Genomic DNA, 17775 nt, shown 5'->3' with positions numbered 1-17775 from the left:
AGACATGTCATGTGACAAATGGTGTTTTTTTTGTTTTAGGAGGGAAAAACAGTCAACACAACTGTATAGCACACAGAGGAAAAGATAATGGTGGCAGGAGACAGTCTTTCTGGGAACATTCTGGTTACTACTACAAGCTTACTCTCTGTGAAAACACATCTAGTCTCTGAACACACAGAGGAAAAGATACTTGTGGCAGGAGATAGTCTTTCTGAGAACATTCCAGGTACTACAGGCTTACTCTCTGGGGAAGCACATCTAGCCTCCGAACACTCAGTGGATGAAATGCTGATGGGTGGAGACACCCTCTCTGAGAACATTCTACTTACTACAGGCGTACTCTCTGTGAAAACACATCTAGTCTCAGAACACACAGAGGAAAAGATACTTGTGGCAGGAGATACTCTTTCTGAGACCATTCCAGGTACTGCAGGATCACTCTCTGTTGAAGCACATCTAGCCTCCGAACACTCAGTGGATGAAATGCTGATGGGTGGAGACACCCTCTCTGAGAACATTCTACTTACTACAGGCGTACTCTCTGTGAAAACACATCTAGTCTCGGAACACACAGAGGAAAAGATACTTGTGGCAGGAGATAGTCTTTCTGAGAACATTCCAGGTACTGCAGGATCACTCTCTGTTGAAGCACATCTAGCCTCCGAACACTCAGTGGATGAAATGCTGATGGGTGGAGACACCCTCTCTGAGAACATTCTACTTACTACAGGCGTACTCTCTGTGAAAACACATCTAGTCTCAGAACACACAGAGGAAAAGATACTTGTGGCAGGAGACAGTCTTTCTGAGAACATTCCAGGTACTACAGGCTTACTCTCTGGGGAAACACATCTAGCATATCTAGCCTCCGAACATGCAGGAGACGAGACATTTGGGGCTGAAGGCGCACTCTCTGAGAACTTTCCACTTACTACGGGCTTGATTTCTGGAGACACACATACAAAGAAAAAACACGTAAAGAAAAAAAATGAAGCATGCCCGATGAAAAGACCAGAGCTGAAGAGAAAATGTGACCTTCAAATACAAGACTCAAAAGCAGCTTTAAAAGGTAAATATGAAAGAGAAATCATAAGTGAGCCAATTAAGTTAAATTGTAGACTTTTCTCTAAGGGAAGATGATATGCCTATCTTTTAAGAATTTTATCATTACTCAAGTAGATGGAAGGATTCTCCCCAGAAAGAGGGTTTGGGAGTAAACCACTTAGGTGAGGATGATGTAAAAGAAATAGATAGGGAAGAAATATGGATGCCCTGGGAAACGGTAGAAGGGGGAGAAAGAATGGGGAAAATGATCTCACCTGAAAGAGGAAGAAGAAGGAAGAGCCTTTCCTTTGGAGTTAAAAATGCCAGGGGGTGGGGCTGGCAGCCAGCCAGGGCTTGGACCTCACTCTCATCTAAATTCCTTCCAAAAGGGAAAATCTATATTCAATCAGGTGGTCCTAAAAATCTCTCTTACCCTAAAGGAATTAAGAGAAGTGGATTAGAGAAAGAAAAATGTAGTGCTAAAATGGTGATAGATAAAAGAAGGCAGTGTCCATATGCAAAACAGGCAGAAGGGGAAGCACAGGATAGAAAGAGAGAAAGAAGGAGAAACAGAAGGAAATCGGATGGAGGGAAATGCGTAGTTAGTAATCATAACTGTGTCAATGGGATGAATTCAGTTATAAGATGGAAGCAGGTAGCAAAATGGATTAGAAAGCAGAATAGAATCTTAGAAAACTTAGATAGGAAAGGCCTCTGGAGAAAACTGAGAAGGAATAGAAAGGAGTACTGACAGATGTTGCGTTATGTAAATTCACACTCTACAAATTGGACTTTAGGTAAGGAATTTTATAAGAAATCTGCATTCACCCAAAATCACCCATATAAACTTGACCATAGAGTACTGGGATGTCTTTCCTCTCCTGAGCCTTGGCTTGGTGCTCTGTCACCTCCTCCCAGCAAGCTCCCCAAAAGCCTTTCCAAAGTCCTACAAGTGAAAGCAGAAGAAGAGACCTGCCGAGAGAAAGCCACCACCAGTCCAGGATGACAGCTTGGTTTGAGATCTCCAGTGCTGAGATAGGAGATGTCGGCTTCAGTCGGCCTACACACCAGAGAGTGTGGTCGCTCCTTGTTGGTATTTTGTCCATGTGGGTTGGGGTACCGTGTGTCTGGCCTCTGCTGAATGTTTCCATGTGGAGCCCCCATTTGTCTACCTGCCAGCATGTTCTTCTTTTCAGTTCTAGCCAGGCCCTGCAGTGCCTGGCCCACTTAGCTGTGTGTTCTTCCTCCTGCTCTTGCTTCTCTGTGTCCAGCCACTCCTTGTATATGTCCTTGAACAATGTGCCAGGCCCTCTCCCGTGGGGGCACAGCCCCTTCCTGCCTCCCTCCTCTTCTTTTCCATATCCTTGGGGACATTCACATTACTTAAAGGGTATGCATATTGGTCTACCTGTGTTTTTCAAAAATATTTACTTAGTATTGTATTTTTCCCCAATTACATGTAAAAGTTTTTTACATTTGTTTTTAAAATTTTGAGTTCCAAATTCTCTGCCTTCCTCCCTCCTCACCCCCCCTCATTCAGAAGACAAGCCATTTGATGTAGCTTGTATGTGTGTGCTCATGTAAAAGACATGTTTTACTAGTCTTGTGCATAAAGGAAATCAGAGTCCACAAAAAAACCTTTAGAAAATGAGGAAGGTTAAAAAAAGTATGCTTTGATCTGTTTCTAGACAGCATCATTTCTCTTTCAGGGAATGGATAGCATTTTTCATCCTAAGTCCTTCAAAGTTGTCCTGGATCATTGTATCTTTGAGACTAGCTAAGGTATTCACAGTGGATTGTCTTACAGTATTGGTTTTACTGTGAACATTGTTCTCCTGCTTCTGCTCATTTCGCTTTCCAGTAGTTCCTGTCAGTCTTTCTAGGTTTTCCTGACAGCATCCTGCTCATAATTTTTACAGCATGATAGTATTCCATTACAGTCACATATCACAACTTGTTCAGCTGTTCTGCAGTTGATAGCTATCCCTTCAATATGCAATTTATTGCCGCAAGAAAAGAGCCTCTAATGATATTTTTGTGCGTCTAGGTCCCTTTCCTTTCTGTTAAATCTCTTTTGAAATACAGTGCAAGCAGTGCTATTGGCAGGTCAAATGGTATGTGTGGTTTTTTTTCCTAGGTTGCAATGTTTATCACAGATGAAAATGTTTTTCTGCACAACAATTTCTGGCGCTAAGCTGGGTGAGCTAAGAGGGGTCAAATTTGTCATGCAGCCTTTTTATCATCCAAGCAGAATGTTCCCTTCATCGAGAGTCATAGCACTCACCTGGGTTCTGGAAATGCTTTGGAGACCTTAGAAAATTTTGCATTTGTAGAGTGGAAATGAACAATATTTTAAAAATACTTAACATTGGAAAGCAGTAGCCTATAATTCATATACTAGGCAGACTTTGGAAAGTACTGGGGCAGGTGGAAGTAGGCAGTATGCTGTAGTTATGGCAGTACATCAAGCCATGGAAACAGAACAAGGAGGACAGTGTCATATGTTGACTGATTGATGGGCAGTAGCTAATGGGTTAGCTATACGGATGGCCGTGTGGAAAAATTAAAATTGGGAAATTCATGGCAAACAAGTATGGGGCAAGCAACTAAGGAAAGATAGCTAATTGGGACACGTCTTTGGTTACTGATTTGTCAGTTTTTCATGTAGATGCCCTTGTGGCTCTCAGCACACCAGACGATGAGTACAAAGCACATGCTGATCAGCTAGCTAGTCGTAGATCGCTAGTCAACATTTTGTCCCTACTCTGACACCAGCTGATGCTTGTGAACTAGCAAAATGGGTCCACCCAACAGCTGGCCATTTAAGGGTCCAGGCCACACATCAGTGGGCACAAGATTGAGGTGTTAATATCTCTCATTCATTGTTAAAACAGGTAGCAGAGGAATGTTATATATGTCAGTTGGAAAGGGAACTAACTGTTCCTCAAGTAGTGGCTGGAGAGATAGCAATTGGAAAAGGTCCATCATAAGTTTGGCAGATAGATGATATTGGACCCCTAGCCCAAGATAAAGTATACAAATTTATATGTACTTGTGTTGACTCCCATTCAGGTGTACTAGTGGCTTGTCCTTATAAGAATACAACCCAGAACAATACCTGTAAAACTATAGATATCCTAAGTCTATGTTATGGACACCCAATGCAGATTCAGAGATATGAAACAATATAGAATTATATTGTTGATTTTATTACATCAGTATATTAAACAATATAGAATGGGTATATCATATTCCACACTATGCCACTATCCATAAGCATCTGGCTTAATTGAAAGAATAAATGGATTATTGAAAGGACAGTTAAGAAAGTTCATTTCTAATAATTCGTATCAACATTGGAAGGATAATTTGTTCACTACTTTACATAATTTGAATAATAGACCATTGTGAGAAAGTATGTGTCTAGCCAGAACGATGACCCCAAATCTGCAAATTAGACAAGAGCAAACCCATAAGATTGTGAACATTGACTGTTGGAGTATGAGGCAAGATGTCCCAGCACCCTTTCCAGGAAGACCTGCCTGGCTCAGCAGGATATGATTTACATTGTTTAGAGGACTTTTGTTTGGATAGAAAAGAAAAAAGAAAAATCTCTACTGGAATATGTATGAGAATCCCTAAAAATCATTTTGGATGGATATTACCTCAATGAGGATCAGCAGCTGGAGGAATACATGTGCCGGCTCTAGTGATACAGCCAACAGTGATTACAGTTTTGTGAAAATGATAAAGTAGTTCAGGTGATTATGATTCCTTGTGAAACAATACCCCTTGTGAAAACTGACCCTCATTCTGAAATAACAATGAGGGGAACTGAAGGGTTTGGTTCTACTGATTGATAGAATAAAATTGGGAGCTTACGTATGGCTAAAATGGAAGCCAGATGATATTCCACAGGCTGTGGAAAGTAAAGCACATGGGAAGGATAATACTGTAACTGTTGTTTATTGGGGAGAAGATGATTACCAAATTGTACCCTCAACTCATATATTCTACCTTGAATGAGGCTGTGATAGGAGGTTCATGGACTCCAGAAGCATGTCTGAGCCTACATCTCCCCTACTTCTGGTTATTGTCTCCTTGTTTCTTTTTGGATTTTTATCTGTTCAACTTGTTTGCTAGATTTGTTTCCTGCTGGCTTAGTATCCTCCACCTGCAGATGCCTGATGTCTTCAGCCTGATGTCATCCCCTGTCCATGACTATGATGTGTCATCCCTGGCCCTGGTGTCGACCAAGCTCCAGATGCCAGCCAAAGAACTGACCTCTGGAATGGGACCCTTGGGGCAGGTACAGCTCTACGTCCAATTTCAGCAGGAAGTAGCTATGGAAGAAGAGACCTTCGCCCCTTACCCCAAGATTTTGGGCCCCATTTATTTGAGGGAGGAATGACGGGGGTTTGTGCTCAAGCCCCATCCTGACATATTGTTTTATGTGCTTATTTTGTGTTATCCCTGTTATATTGTTATAAAGTTCTGTTGACACCAGTTGCCCCCTTGACCTATGTAAGGGATATGAAAGATCTTGGGGCCTAAAGTATTATTAATGTATTTTTTTTTTCAAGAAAGCACTTATTTATTGATTTTTTTAAAATACGCAGACGTATCAAACTGGATGTTTTGTAGACATCTTAAACTCAGTATATTCAAAATTGAACTCATTATCTTTCTGTGGGAACTCTACCCACTTCTGCACTTCCCTGATAATTTTGAGCACATTACTGTCCTCCAGGTCACCCAGGCTCACAAACCTAGGTGTCATCCTTGATTCCTCTCTCTCACCTCCAATATCAAATCTCTTGCCAAATCTTGTTGATTTCACTTTTGTATTATGCCCTTCCTCCTTCTTTGCTCTGACACTGCCACCACCCTGATACAGACTTCCCACATAGACCATTGTCATAGTCTGCTCGTTGGTCTCCCTGCCTCAAGTCTCTCCCCACTCCAGTCCATTTTCTACTCAGCTATCAAATTGACCTTTCTAAAGTACAGGTTTGATCATGTATTCTGCTCCTCTCCCTATCCCAGTCCCCTATTCAATAAACTTTGATGGCTTCCTATCACCTCTAGAATATCTTGCTTGGCCTGTGAAGCCTTTCTTTTTTTTTTTCTTTTCTTTTTTTTTTTGAGTCCACTGCACAATGCAGATTTTATTTAACATATTTGGTTTTCAGCATTGATTTTCACAACAGTTTGAATTACAAATTTTCTCCCCATTTCTACCCTCCCCCCCACTCCAAGATGGCTTATATTCTGGTTGCCCTGTTCCCCAGTCAGCCCTCCCCTCTATCACCCCCCTCCCCTCGCATCCCCTTTTCTCTTCCTTTCTTGTAGGGCAAGATAAATTTCTACGCCCCATTGCCTGTGTATCTTATTTTTTAGTTGCATACAAAAAATTTTTGTTTTCGAACATCTGATTTTAAAACTTTGAGTTTCAAATTCTCTTCCCTCTTCCCTTCCCACCCACCCTCCCTAAGAAGCCGAGCAATTCAATCTAGGCCACACATGTATTATTATGTATAACCCTTCCACAATACTCATGTTGTGAAAGGCTAACTACATTTTGCTCCTTCCCAACCCATCCCGCTTTATTGAATTTTCTCCCTTGACCCTGTCCCCTTTCCAAAGTGTTTGTTTTGATTACCTCCACCCCCATCTGCCCTCCCCTCCATCATCCCCCCCGTTTATTTTTTTTTATCTTCCTCCCTCTTCTTTCCTGTGGGGTAAGATACCCAACTGAGTATGTATGGTATTCCCCCTCAGGCCAAATCTGATGAGAGCAAGGTTCACTCATTCCCCCCTCACCTGCCCTCTCCCCTCCTCCCACAGAACTGCTTCCTCTTGCCACCTTTATGCGAGATAATCCACCCCATTCTATCTCTCCCTATCTCCCTCTCTCAGTATGTTGCTCTCTCATCCCTTAATTTCATTTTATTTCTTTTAGATATCTTCCCTTCATCTTCAACTCACCCTGTGTCTGCTCTCTCTCTTTTACACACACACACACACATATATATAAACACATATATATATATATACACATACATACATATACACATAGATATATACATACATACACATTCACTTATATATATACATAAACATATATATATATATACGCATATTCCCTTCAACTACCCTAATACTGAGGTCTCATGAATCATACTCATCATCTTTCCATGTAGGAATGTAAACAAAACAGTTCAACTTTAGTAAGTCCCTTGCAATTTCCATTTCTTGATTACCTTTTCATGCTTCTCTTGATTCTTGTGTTTGAAAGTCAAATTTTCTATTCAGTTCTGGTCTTTTCACTGAGAAAGCTTGAAAGTCCTCTATTTTATTGAAACTCCATATTTTGCCTTGGAACATGATACTCAGTTTTGCTGGGTAGGTGATTCTAGGTTTTAATCCTAGCTCCATTGACCTCCGGAACATCGCATTCCAAGCCCTTCGATCTCTTAATGTAGGAGCTGCCAGATCTTGGGTTATTCTGATTGGGTTTCCACAATACTCAAATTGTTTTTTTCTGGCTGCTTGCAGTATTTTCTCCTTGATCTGGGAGCTCTGGAATTTGGCAACAATATTCCTAGGAGATTTCTTTTTGGGATCTATTTGAGGAGGCGATTGATGGATTCTTTCAATTTCTATTTTGCCCTGTGGCTCTAGAATATCAGGGCAGTTCTCCTTGATAATTTCTTGAAAGATGGTATCTAGGCTCTTTTTTTTGATCATGGCTTTCAGGTAGTCCAACAATTTTTAAATTATCTCTCCTGGATCTATTTTCCAGGTCAGTGGTTTTTCCAAGGAGATATTTCACATTGTCTTCCATTTTTTCATTCCTTTCGTTCTGTTTTATAATATCCTGATTTCTCATAAAGTCACTAGCTTCCACTTGCTCCAATCTAATTTTTAAGGTAGTATTTTCTTCAGTGGTCTTTTGGACCTCCTTTTCCATTTGGCTAATTCTGCCTTTCAAGGCATTCTTCTCCTCATTGGCTTTTTGGAGCTGTTTTGCCATTTGAGTTAGTCTGTTTTTTAAGGTGTTGCGTATTTTTCAGTATTTTTTTGGGTCTCCTTTAGCAAGTCATTGACTTGTTTTTCATGGTTTTCTCGCATCCTTCTCATTTCTCTTCCCAATTTTTCCTCTACTTCTCTAACTTGCTTTTCCAAATCCTTTTTGAGTTCTTCTATGGCCTGGGGCCAGTTCATGTTTTTCTTGGAGGCTTTTGTTTTAGGCTCTATGACTTTGTTGTCTTCTTTAGGCTGTATGTTTTGGTCTTCTTTGTCACCAAAGAAAGAATCCAAAGTCTGAGACTGAATATGGGTGTGCTTTCGCTGCCTGGCCATATTCCCAACCAACTAACTTGACCCTTGAGTTTTTCAGTGGGGTATGACTGCTTGTAGATTACAGAGTTCTATGTTCCACGTTTGGGGGGGAGGTGCCAGCTCTGTCAGACCCGCACTACTCCTTCCCCAAGAACCCCCAGTCCAGGCTGGGCTTAGATCTTCAGCAGGCTGTTGCACTCCTGCTCTGATCCGCCACTTAATTCCTCCCACCAGGTGGGCCTGGAGCCGGAAGTAACAACAGCTGTAGCTGCCCCACCTCCGCTGCCCCCGGGGCTGGAAGCCGAACCTCGAACTCCTTCCACTCCCGCAGCTTTTCCCACTAACCTTCTCTGTTGTCTTTGGTGTTTGTGGGTCGAGGGGCCTGGTAACTGCCGCAGCTCACATATTCAGGGCGCTAGGGCCCCCTCCGCCCAGCTTCTGGTCTGGATGGTCCCCGCCGCTCAGGCTGGGCTCTGCTCCACTCCGTTCCCAGCTCCCAGCTCCCAGCTCCGTGTGGAATAGACCTCACCCAGAGACCATCAAGGCTGTCCTGGGCTGGAACCCTGCTTTCTCTGCTGTTTTGTGGGTTCTGCTGTTCTAGAATTGGTTCAGAGCCATTTTTTATAGGTTTTTGGAGGGACTCGGCAGGGAGTTCACGCTAGTCCCTGCTTTCCAGCCGCTATCCTTAATGTATTTTTTGAATTATATTTATTGTTAACGTATTTTTGTTTAATGGGAAGCTCTTTCTCATCCATTAATAGGCCAGGGTGATCTGCTTAAGTCACATGGAAGCATATGTCACATGATTTTGAGTCACATGAAGCCTGTGGAGGGAGGAGCTTGCTGAATGGGTGGAGCAGGAAGGTTGGAACAGAAGTGAGAGGAAGAAAGTTGGTCAGAGCTCTTAGAGTTCAGAAAGAGAGAGAGGAATTGGGCAGGTAGCTGTGAGTATTCATTTGTGAGAAGGCCCTAGCAAGGGAAAGGCTTGGGAATGAAGGTGCCCCCTGTCTTGTTATTGTGTGTAGATTTCTTTGTTGCTATGCATGGTGGATTTGGCTTTCTGGTGTTTGAACAAATATTTTGGTTCTGTCTTCCATATAGAAAGTCTGTTATATTTTGTGATTAAGAACTATGTCAGCATATTCCTAGGGGCTGTTTGCCTGCTCCATCAGCCTGGAGCTCAGGGTCTCCCACTGTTTTGCTGTGGTGGGGCTTGGTACTGGCTTGCTGGGACACTTCCTGCCCTGGATTGTGTAGTACATAGACGAAAAAACACTGTGGCAGGAGACAGTCTCTGGGAAAATTCCGGTTACTACTGGCTTACTCTCAGGAAGCACATCTAGCCTCTGAACTCACAGTGGATGAAATACTTATGGGTGGAGACACACTCTCTGAGAATATTCTGCTTACTACAGGGTTGCTTTCTGGTGAAGCACATGTACTCTCTGAACACTGAGAGGAAAAGATACTTGTGGCAGGAGACAGTCTCTTTGAGAACATTCTAGTTCCTACAGGCTTACTCTCTAGAGAAGCACATCTAGCCTCCAAACACTAAGTGGATACTTATGGGTACAGACATATGCTCTGAGAACATTCCAGTTACTATAGGAAACCCATCTCCACTGAGAGGAAAAGACACTTCTAGCAGAAGACACTCTCTCTGGGAACATTCCAGTTACTACAGGCTTGCTCTCTGTGCAAGCACATCTAACCTCTGAACACTTGGAGTAAAAGATACTTGCGGCAGGAGACACTTTCTCTGGGAATATTCTAGTGTAAGAAGGAAACTGGAAAACCTTTCTGGACAAAGAAACCAACCTTTAAGAGAAATTTAGTGGGGTCTCTAGTCTGTCCAGTATGGTCTGAGACCCCACCTTTGTTTCTCTTAATAAAAGTTGGTTTCTTTGCCCAGAGAGGCTTTTCAGTCTTAGCAATACACAGGGAGGTAGTCTATAGGTAGGCGCAGCTGCCTACCATGAAAGGAGGAGAGTTAAGTTTTCTGCTAGGGCATGCTGACTTTGAACTAGAGAGAGACTGTCAGAGACAGTATTTTGAAGCTAGGGAGAGTTGTGATTTTAGAACTTGATGTGGTTTTGGAATTGGAGTTCAGGTACAGGCACCCAAGCCGAGGCTATTAGAATTAGGTTCCAAGCACAAGCACCCAAGCACTCCATCAGACCCAACTGACCACTTCCAGTTGGGCAATTCAGCTCCTTCCTTCCTCCTTTCCTCTCTCCCTCCTTCTTCCCTTCTCTTCCTTTTCTTTCCCTTCCCTCCTTCCTCTCCCTGTGTCCCCATGGGGTACCATGCTCCTTACCTGCAGGTGCTCCTCCCAAGGAAATGGACGTTTTGATGGCTGAAACCTAGCAAGATATCTTGGGGTTTACTGGCTAGATTTTTTTCTTAAAGACCATGTCCTAAGCCACTCTGGCTTTCATTTATTGGCCAACAATAGGTCCCAGCCCAAGCACCACTTAGTAGTCTTTGTTTGGCCCCAGATGGCTCAGAGTAAATGTAAATAGTAATTGTTTTGGCCAGAAACCCTGGGAGTCTTCCCCTCCCAGATTGATTTTTTATTAGGTAAAAGGGGCCATTCCTTGGCTCATTACTCAACTTGCCTCTTGGAGACATCTTTTGCAGTGCAGAATGCTGCCCACTAAGGTGCTGACTGCATGGCCCAACCAAGCTTCCATAGTCTAGACCACTACAGAGGTGCTTCCTGTCTGTCTGTGCTGGCCAGAGTTGATCTACACAGCCTGGTCAGCTCATGTAGCCAGTTTGGAGTGACAGGAGAACTGCTGAGAAAGCTCAGAGTAAAGGTCAATTGATTGGTTTTTGGTTTTGAATTTTTAAAATTTCTTTTGGATTCCAGGTGCTCTGTATCATGGAGACAGTGGAAGTATCTTTCCCTTTGCTGCATAATTTCTCTTTTGGAGAGGTTAGGGGATTGGAGAAAATATCAGGTCCTCCATCTATCATGTGTATGACTCTTATTCTTATACACTTGAATCAGTTGACTATATATTATAGAAATGAGACATTTAATTTAGTAGATGTAAGAAATGGTGGGAGCAGTTTTGTTTCCAGAGTTGAAAGTATCCCCCTCCCATCCCCCTTCCCCCAGATTTAGCAGAATGTAAGTCAGGTGACGCTGTGATCTAGCAGGCTTCTTGTTGGGTGAAAGGTTAGAGGCCTGTACGCATACTTGAACGAGCCATTTGATGAGAGCATGATGTAGGCAGTCGGGGGTTGCATCTGGCCAATGAAGAGCCTGGCAGGAGATTAAAAATGGGAGTCAATAAAAGGACTGGCATCCCTCTGAGTCCTTGTGCTCTCCTGTACTTCATTCAGGGGATGTACCCATTTATTCAGACTGATAAATATAAAACATGATTAAAACATTCCTGACTTCCCAATGAGTATTGTTTATTCCTAGACAAGGTGAGTATTTTTATAACAGTAACTTGGGGGCTCATTACCAGGATAAATATAGCTTCAGAGGAAAGGAATATTTCACCACAGAGAATGGGAAGGCACCCCCACTGGTTTCTAGTGAGCCCTAGTATCTGCAGGTGAAAATTTCCCTTCTTCAGACTGCTAACATCCCGGGAGTATTTTTCTGGAATCCTGGGGAACCCAGGAACATGAGTAAAGGGGAAAAGTGAAGGAAAATGTCCACAGACAGCATAAGTCAGGTGCTTGAGCAAGGTAGGAAAGATTTGGTATCTAAACTACTGCTTTATCATGTCTGGGTTCATTCCAGGTTGAGAAATAAGATTTGCTTGGAAAGGGAAAAAGAGCTCTCAAAATGTTTGACCGAGGTCGAGGAGAATGGATTTCTCCTAGCATTTTTCTGAATAGCCTGTGAAGAAAAATGCCTGCAAACTGGGGACAATGGTGGGTTGACCTAGGAAAAGAATTTGCAAGTTTGTGGGTGGTAAAAATTCTCTCTCAGGGAAAGGTGGATTGATTTGCACTTCAAAACCTTTCGCTGCTTCACAGAAAGGAGGAGGTAACACACAACCGCAAGGTGGAGATGTGAAGCATGAGATATGTTATTTTTAATTTAATGCTTGGGATGGGTCTGAATTCGAATTCTAAATTGTTCATGTGCAATGTCTTCTCTAGTGTCTTATCTATGTGTTTAAGAAAAGTTTTATGTTTTATGTTCCTGTAGAAGTTTTTAATTCTAGGAACAGAGAGGTTAAAAGGAATTAATTAGCGAAAGAAAGAGATCTCTGGAAGGCTGTGGAGAAAGAAAACTGAGCTTGGGGGACAGAGATAAGCTCCTTTAGTATGCAAATTGTTAGTCTTTTAACTTAACTTTAGGTTTTAAGATTGGGAAAGAACTCCCATTTTTCTTAGGCTTTTAGTGGGAGATTAAGATTCTTTTTGGTTCCAACACTGGCCAAGTTGGAATACTAGACTAGAAATTGAATTGTGAAAAGCCAACAGCTTTTAGAACTGATAAGGAATCAGAGCCAAAGCAGCCTAGATGAAGAGAGGGCTGATAGGGAGAAGAAAGCTGAGGGCTCTGAATTAAAGTTTAATTAGGTCCTAAAGATTTAAAATCTGTATGTTTGCATTAAACTTAATGTATCTGACATCAAGCAAAGTGTTTTAAAACTGCAGAAGTAAAGGGGTCTTCTGTATGATAATTGGATGATCACTTTAGGGGTTCAGTGGTCTGTTTAGAATGTGATTAAATTGTTAGACATTTAACTTTAAGTTTTAGGTAAAAGCAGTTGGAGAAGAAGCTTGGTGAGTATAATTTTTTTTCATTTATTTAAAATGTTTGAGGTAGTTTGGGTCAAGACTAGGAAAGAAAGAGACTGAAATTGGAGTGAGAATACAGAGGGTAAAATGTTTGAGTAAAGCTAAAAGAAACTTGTAGCCTGATTGGAAAATAAGGCTGATTAGTTAGAAATGAAAGGTCTTATTGAATCTGGGTATTGACTATAGTAAAAATATTGATTTGTATAATTATAAATGAAGCTTTGCCTGTGTAAGGTATGATTGAATTTTTTTCCATAGAGATTATATAAAATTATGGTTTGAACCCATATACTAGTGACTAGGGATAGGAAATTAAGCTAGCCCCCTGAAAATTAGCATATCTAAAAGGGATAGCTCCTTTGTTCTATCTCAAAGGGCTGCCAGGTCCAAAGTAATTCACCTAGGGATGAGACCTTTATTGATAATCCTGGACTTTGAGTCCACTCTCTTTAGTAATTGAAAAGAATTCCTCTCCCATGCTATCTGAGGCTGACAAACGGAGGGGAAAGTAAAAATATTTTAACTTGGAATAAAGAAATGTTGTGTATGAAGATGAGAGGGGTGGGGGAACAGCAAACCCATGTACTCTAAAGAGTCCAAAGCTTTTTGCTTGGAAGGGAAGTGGTCACACCTCCTTCAAATTCCTTAGCCCTTTTGTTAATTATGAGTAAGGAATTAGAATGCCTAAGATGAGGTTTGGGGAAAGCTGACCAACGAGGGTCAGGGCACCAACTTCAAATCTGGATGAATTATAAAAGCAAGTAATGATATGAAATATTTTTTTTCCTAAATTCACTCATGGCTGGGCCAATATTCCTAATACCTGGGCCAGAAGCAACAGTTAGCTCAGTTTAGAGTTCTCTTAGGCTGTAAAATTTGAGAGACCTTTGTGAGACCTGAATTTCATTATATATGAATTGATCTTTTAAAAAAAAGGTGTTATAAAAATGTGATAGTTTGAAACTGTTATATTTGGTTGTAAACAAGTAATATTACAGCAGATTTTGCTTTTGAAATCTGAGCTATTTATAAAAAGGCATAGAGTAGTTCAGGGTGTTAATCTCCACGTGTTGGTAATGAGATAAATGACTTCCTGTGGAAGGAGACTTATAAATGCTACCTTGGTGGGTAGTTTCAAGTTTTAAATACATAAAAATGTTTAAGGTATTATTACATTCGTATGGTTTAAATATTGTTAAGAATTGTACTGTCAGAGAAAAATGATGAAGGGGTTAAAAAGCTGTTATCGAATTATTACTGAAATTAATTTTTCTCAATCACGTTCAGAAGAGTTTTGTGACAATTTGGCACTTTGTAATATCTAGGAATTTAGTTGTTATAATACTTTGGGAATTTATGAAAAACAATTCATTTTTTTAGGTTTCTTTTCTTTATAATTTATTAAATATATTTAGTTTTCAACATTGATTTTCACAAGAGTTTGAATTATGAATTTTCTCCCCATTTCTACCCTCCAAGATGGTGTGTATTCTGGTTGCCCCATTCCACAGTCAGCCCTCCCTTCTGTCACCCCACTCCCCCCCATCCTCTTTTCCTTTCTTCTCTTGTAGGGCAAGATAAATTTCTACACCCCATTGCCTGTGTATCTTATTTCCTAGTTGCATGCAGAAACTTTTTTTGTTTTTGAATGTCTGTTTTTAAAACTTTGAGTTCCAAATTCTCTCCCCACTTCCCTCCCCACCCACCCTCCCTAAGAGGCAAACAATTCAACATAGGCCACATGCATATCATTATATAAAACCTTTCCACAATACTCATGTTGTGAAAGATTGTTTTGCTCCTTCCTACCCTATCCCCCTTTATTGAATTTTCTCGCTTGACTTTTTGAAAGTGTTTGTTTTTGATTACCTCCTCCCCCACCTGCCCTCCCTTCTATCATCCCCCCTTTTTATCTTCTTCCTCCTTCTTTCTTGTGGGGTAAGATACCCAGCTGAGTGTGTATGGTATTTCCTCCTCAGGTCAAATGTGATGACAGCAAGATTTACTCATTCCCCCTCACCTGTCCCTCTTCCCTTCCTACAGAACTGCTTTTTCTTGCCACTTTTATGCGAGATAATTTACCCCATTCTATCTCTCCCTTTCTCCCTCTCTCAATATATTCCTCTTTCATCCCTTAATTTGATTTTATTTTTTTAGATATCATCCCTTCATATTCAACTCACCCTGTGCCCTCTGTCTATATATATATATATATATATATATATATATATATATATATATATATATATATACACACACACACACATACACACACACAAATATATATGCATACACATATATATATAAGCATATTCCTATCAGCTACTCTAATACTGAGGTCTCATGAATCATACACATCATCTTTCCATGTAGGAATATAAACAAAACAGTTCAACTTTAGTAAGTCTCTTGTGATTTCTCTTTCTTGTTTACCTTTTCATGCTTCTCTTGATTCTTGTGTTTCAAAGTGAAATTTTCTATTCAGCTCTGGTCTTTTCACTGAGAAAACTTGAAAGTCCTCTATTTTATTAAAAATCCATATTTTGCCTTGGAGCATGATACTCAGTTTTGCTGGGTAGGTGATTCTTGGTTTTAATCCTAGCTCCATTGACCTCCGGAACATCGCATTCCAAGCCCTTTGATCCCTTAATGTAGAAGCTGCTAGATCTTGTGTTATTCTGATAGTGTTTCCACAATACTCAAATTGTTTCTTTCTGGCTGCTTGCAGTATTTTCTCCTTGATCTGGGAGCTCTGGAATTTGGCAACAATATTCCTAGGAGTTTTCTTTTTGGGATCTTTTTCAGGAGGTGATCAATGGATTCTTTCAATTCCTACTTTGCCCTCTGGCTCTAGAATATCAGGGAAGTTCTCCTTGATAATTTCTTGAAAGATGATATCTAGGCTCTTTTTTGATCATGGCTTTCAGGTAGTCCAATAATTTTTAAATTATCTCTCCTGGATCTATTTTCCAGGTCAGTGGTTTTTCCAATGAGATATTTCACATTGTCTTCCACTTTTTCATTCCTTTGGTTCTGTTTTATAATATCTTGATTTCTCATCAAGTCACTAGCTCCCACTTGCTCCAATCTAATTTTTAAGGTAGTTTTTTTCCAGTGGTCTTTTGGACCTCCTTTTCCATTTGGCTAATTCTGCCTTTCAAGGCATTCTTCTCCTCATTGGTTTTTTGGAGCTCTTTTGCCATTTGAGTTAGTCTATTTTTTAAAGTGTTGTTTTCTTCAATTTTTTCAGTATTTTTTTGGGTCTACTTTAGCAGGTCATTGATTTGTTTTCCATGGTTTTCTCGCATCCTTCTCATTTCTCTTCCCAATTTTTCCTCTATTTTTCTGACTTGCTTTTCGAAATCCTTTTTGAGCTCTTCCATGGCCTGAGATCAGTTCATGTTTTTCTTGAAGGCTTTTGATGTAGGCTCTTTGACTTTGTTGACTGCTTCGGGCTGTATGTTTTGGTCTTCTTTGTCACCAAAGAAAGATTCCAAAGTCTGAGTCTGAGCCTCAGTGCGTTTTTGCTGCCTGGCCATGTTCCCAGCCAACTTACTTGACCCTTGAGTTTTTCAGTGAGGTATGACTGCTTGTAGAGTAGAGAGTACTTTGTTCCAAGCTCAAGGGGAATGCGCCATTGTTTTCAGAGCTATTTCTATACACTAAGCTCTGCCACGCCAGCACTCCTCCTTCCCCAAGAGCCACCAACCTGGACCTCACTCAGATCTTAAGCTTGCTCTGCACTCCTGCTCTGATCTGCCACTTAATTCCTCCCATCAGTTGGGCCTGGGGCAGGAAGCAACTGCAGCTGTAGTTCTGTAGCTGCATCTCCCCCCCACTGCCCCCTGGGGCTGTGGCCAAACTGCGAACACTTTTCACTCTGTCCCCGGCAGCTTTTCCTACTAACCTTCTCTGTTGTCTTTGGTGTTTGTGGGTTGAGAAGTCTGGTAACTGCCACGGGTCACTGATTCAGGGCACTAGGGCACGCTCAGCCCTGCTCCTGGTCTGGTTGGTCCTGCCACCGCCCACGCTGGGCTGTGCTCCCCTCCTCTCCCAGCTCTGTGCATGATAGACCTCACCCCGCAACCATCCAGGCTGTCCTGGGCCAGATCCCTGCTTTCCTCTGCTATTTTGTGGGTTCTGCAGTTCTAGAATTTGTTCAGAGCCATGTTTTATAGATTTCTGGAGGGACCTGGTGGGGAGCTCACGCAAGTCCCTGCTTTCCAGCTGCCATCTTGGCTCCGCCCCCAGCAATTCATTTTATAATCTAGATTTTAGGTTAAGAATTGAGGCTGTTAACTAAAACCAGGATTTTTGGCATAAATTCTTATCAACCCTTGTAAAATCTTGAATTTTGTGAGTCTCTGGTTGGGACCAGATGCTAGGAAGATATACACAAGCTGACTGTGCCTCACAGAGATACCCAGACAGGTCTTGGCAAATCTTAATCCCCCGCCATTGTTGAGTGAGTTGGAAATTGATGTCTCTTTGATCAGGATCCAGTGATCTAGGTCTACCCCAGAACTTATTTTAATATAGCTCCCCTCCTAGAATGTAGACCCATCTATTGACATCCCTTGGGAACATCTACTTTTTGAAGGGTATATGTTT

The sequence above is a fragment of the Trichosurus vulpecula genome, chromosome X (genome assembly GCF_011100635.1).
Source record: "Trichosurus vulpecula isolate mTriVul1 chromosome X, mTriVul1.pri, whole genome shotgun sequence".
Classification (NCBI taxonomy): Eukaryota; Metazoa; Chordata; class Mammalia; order Diprotodontia; family Phalangeridae; genus Trichosurus; species Trichosurus vulpecula.
The sequence above is the reverse complement of the archived record's forward strand: the minus strand, read 5'-3'. Positions refer to the sequence as shown.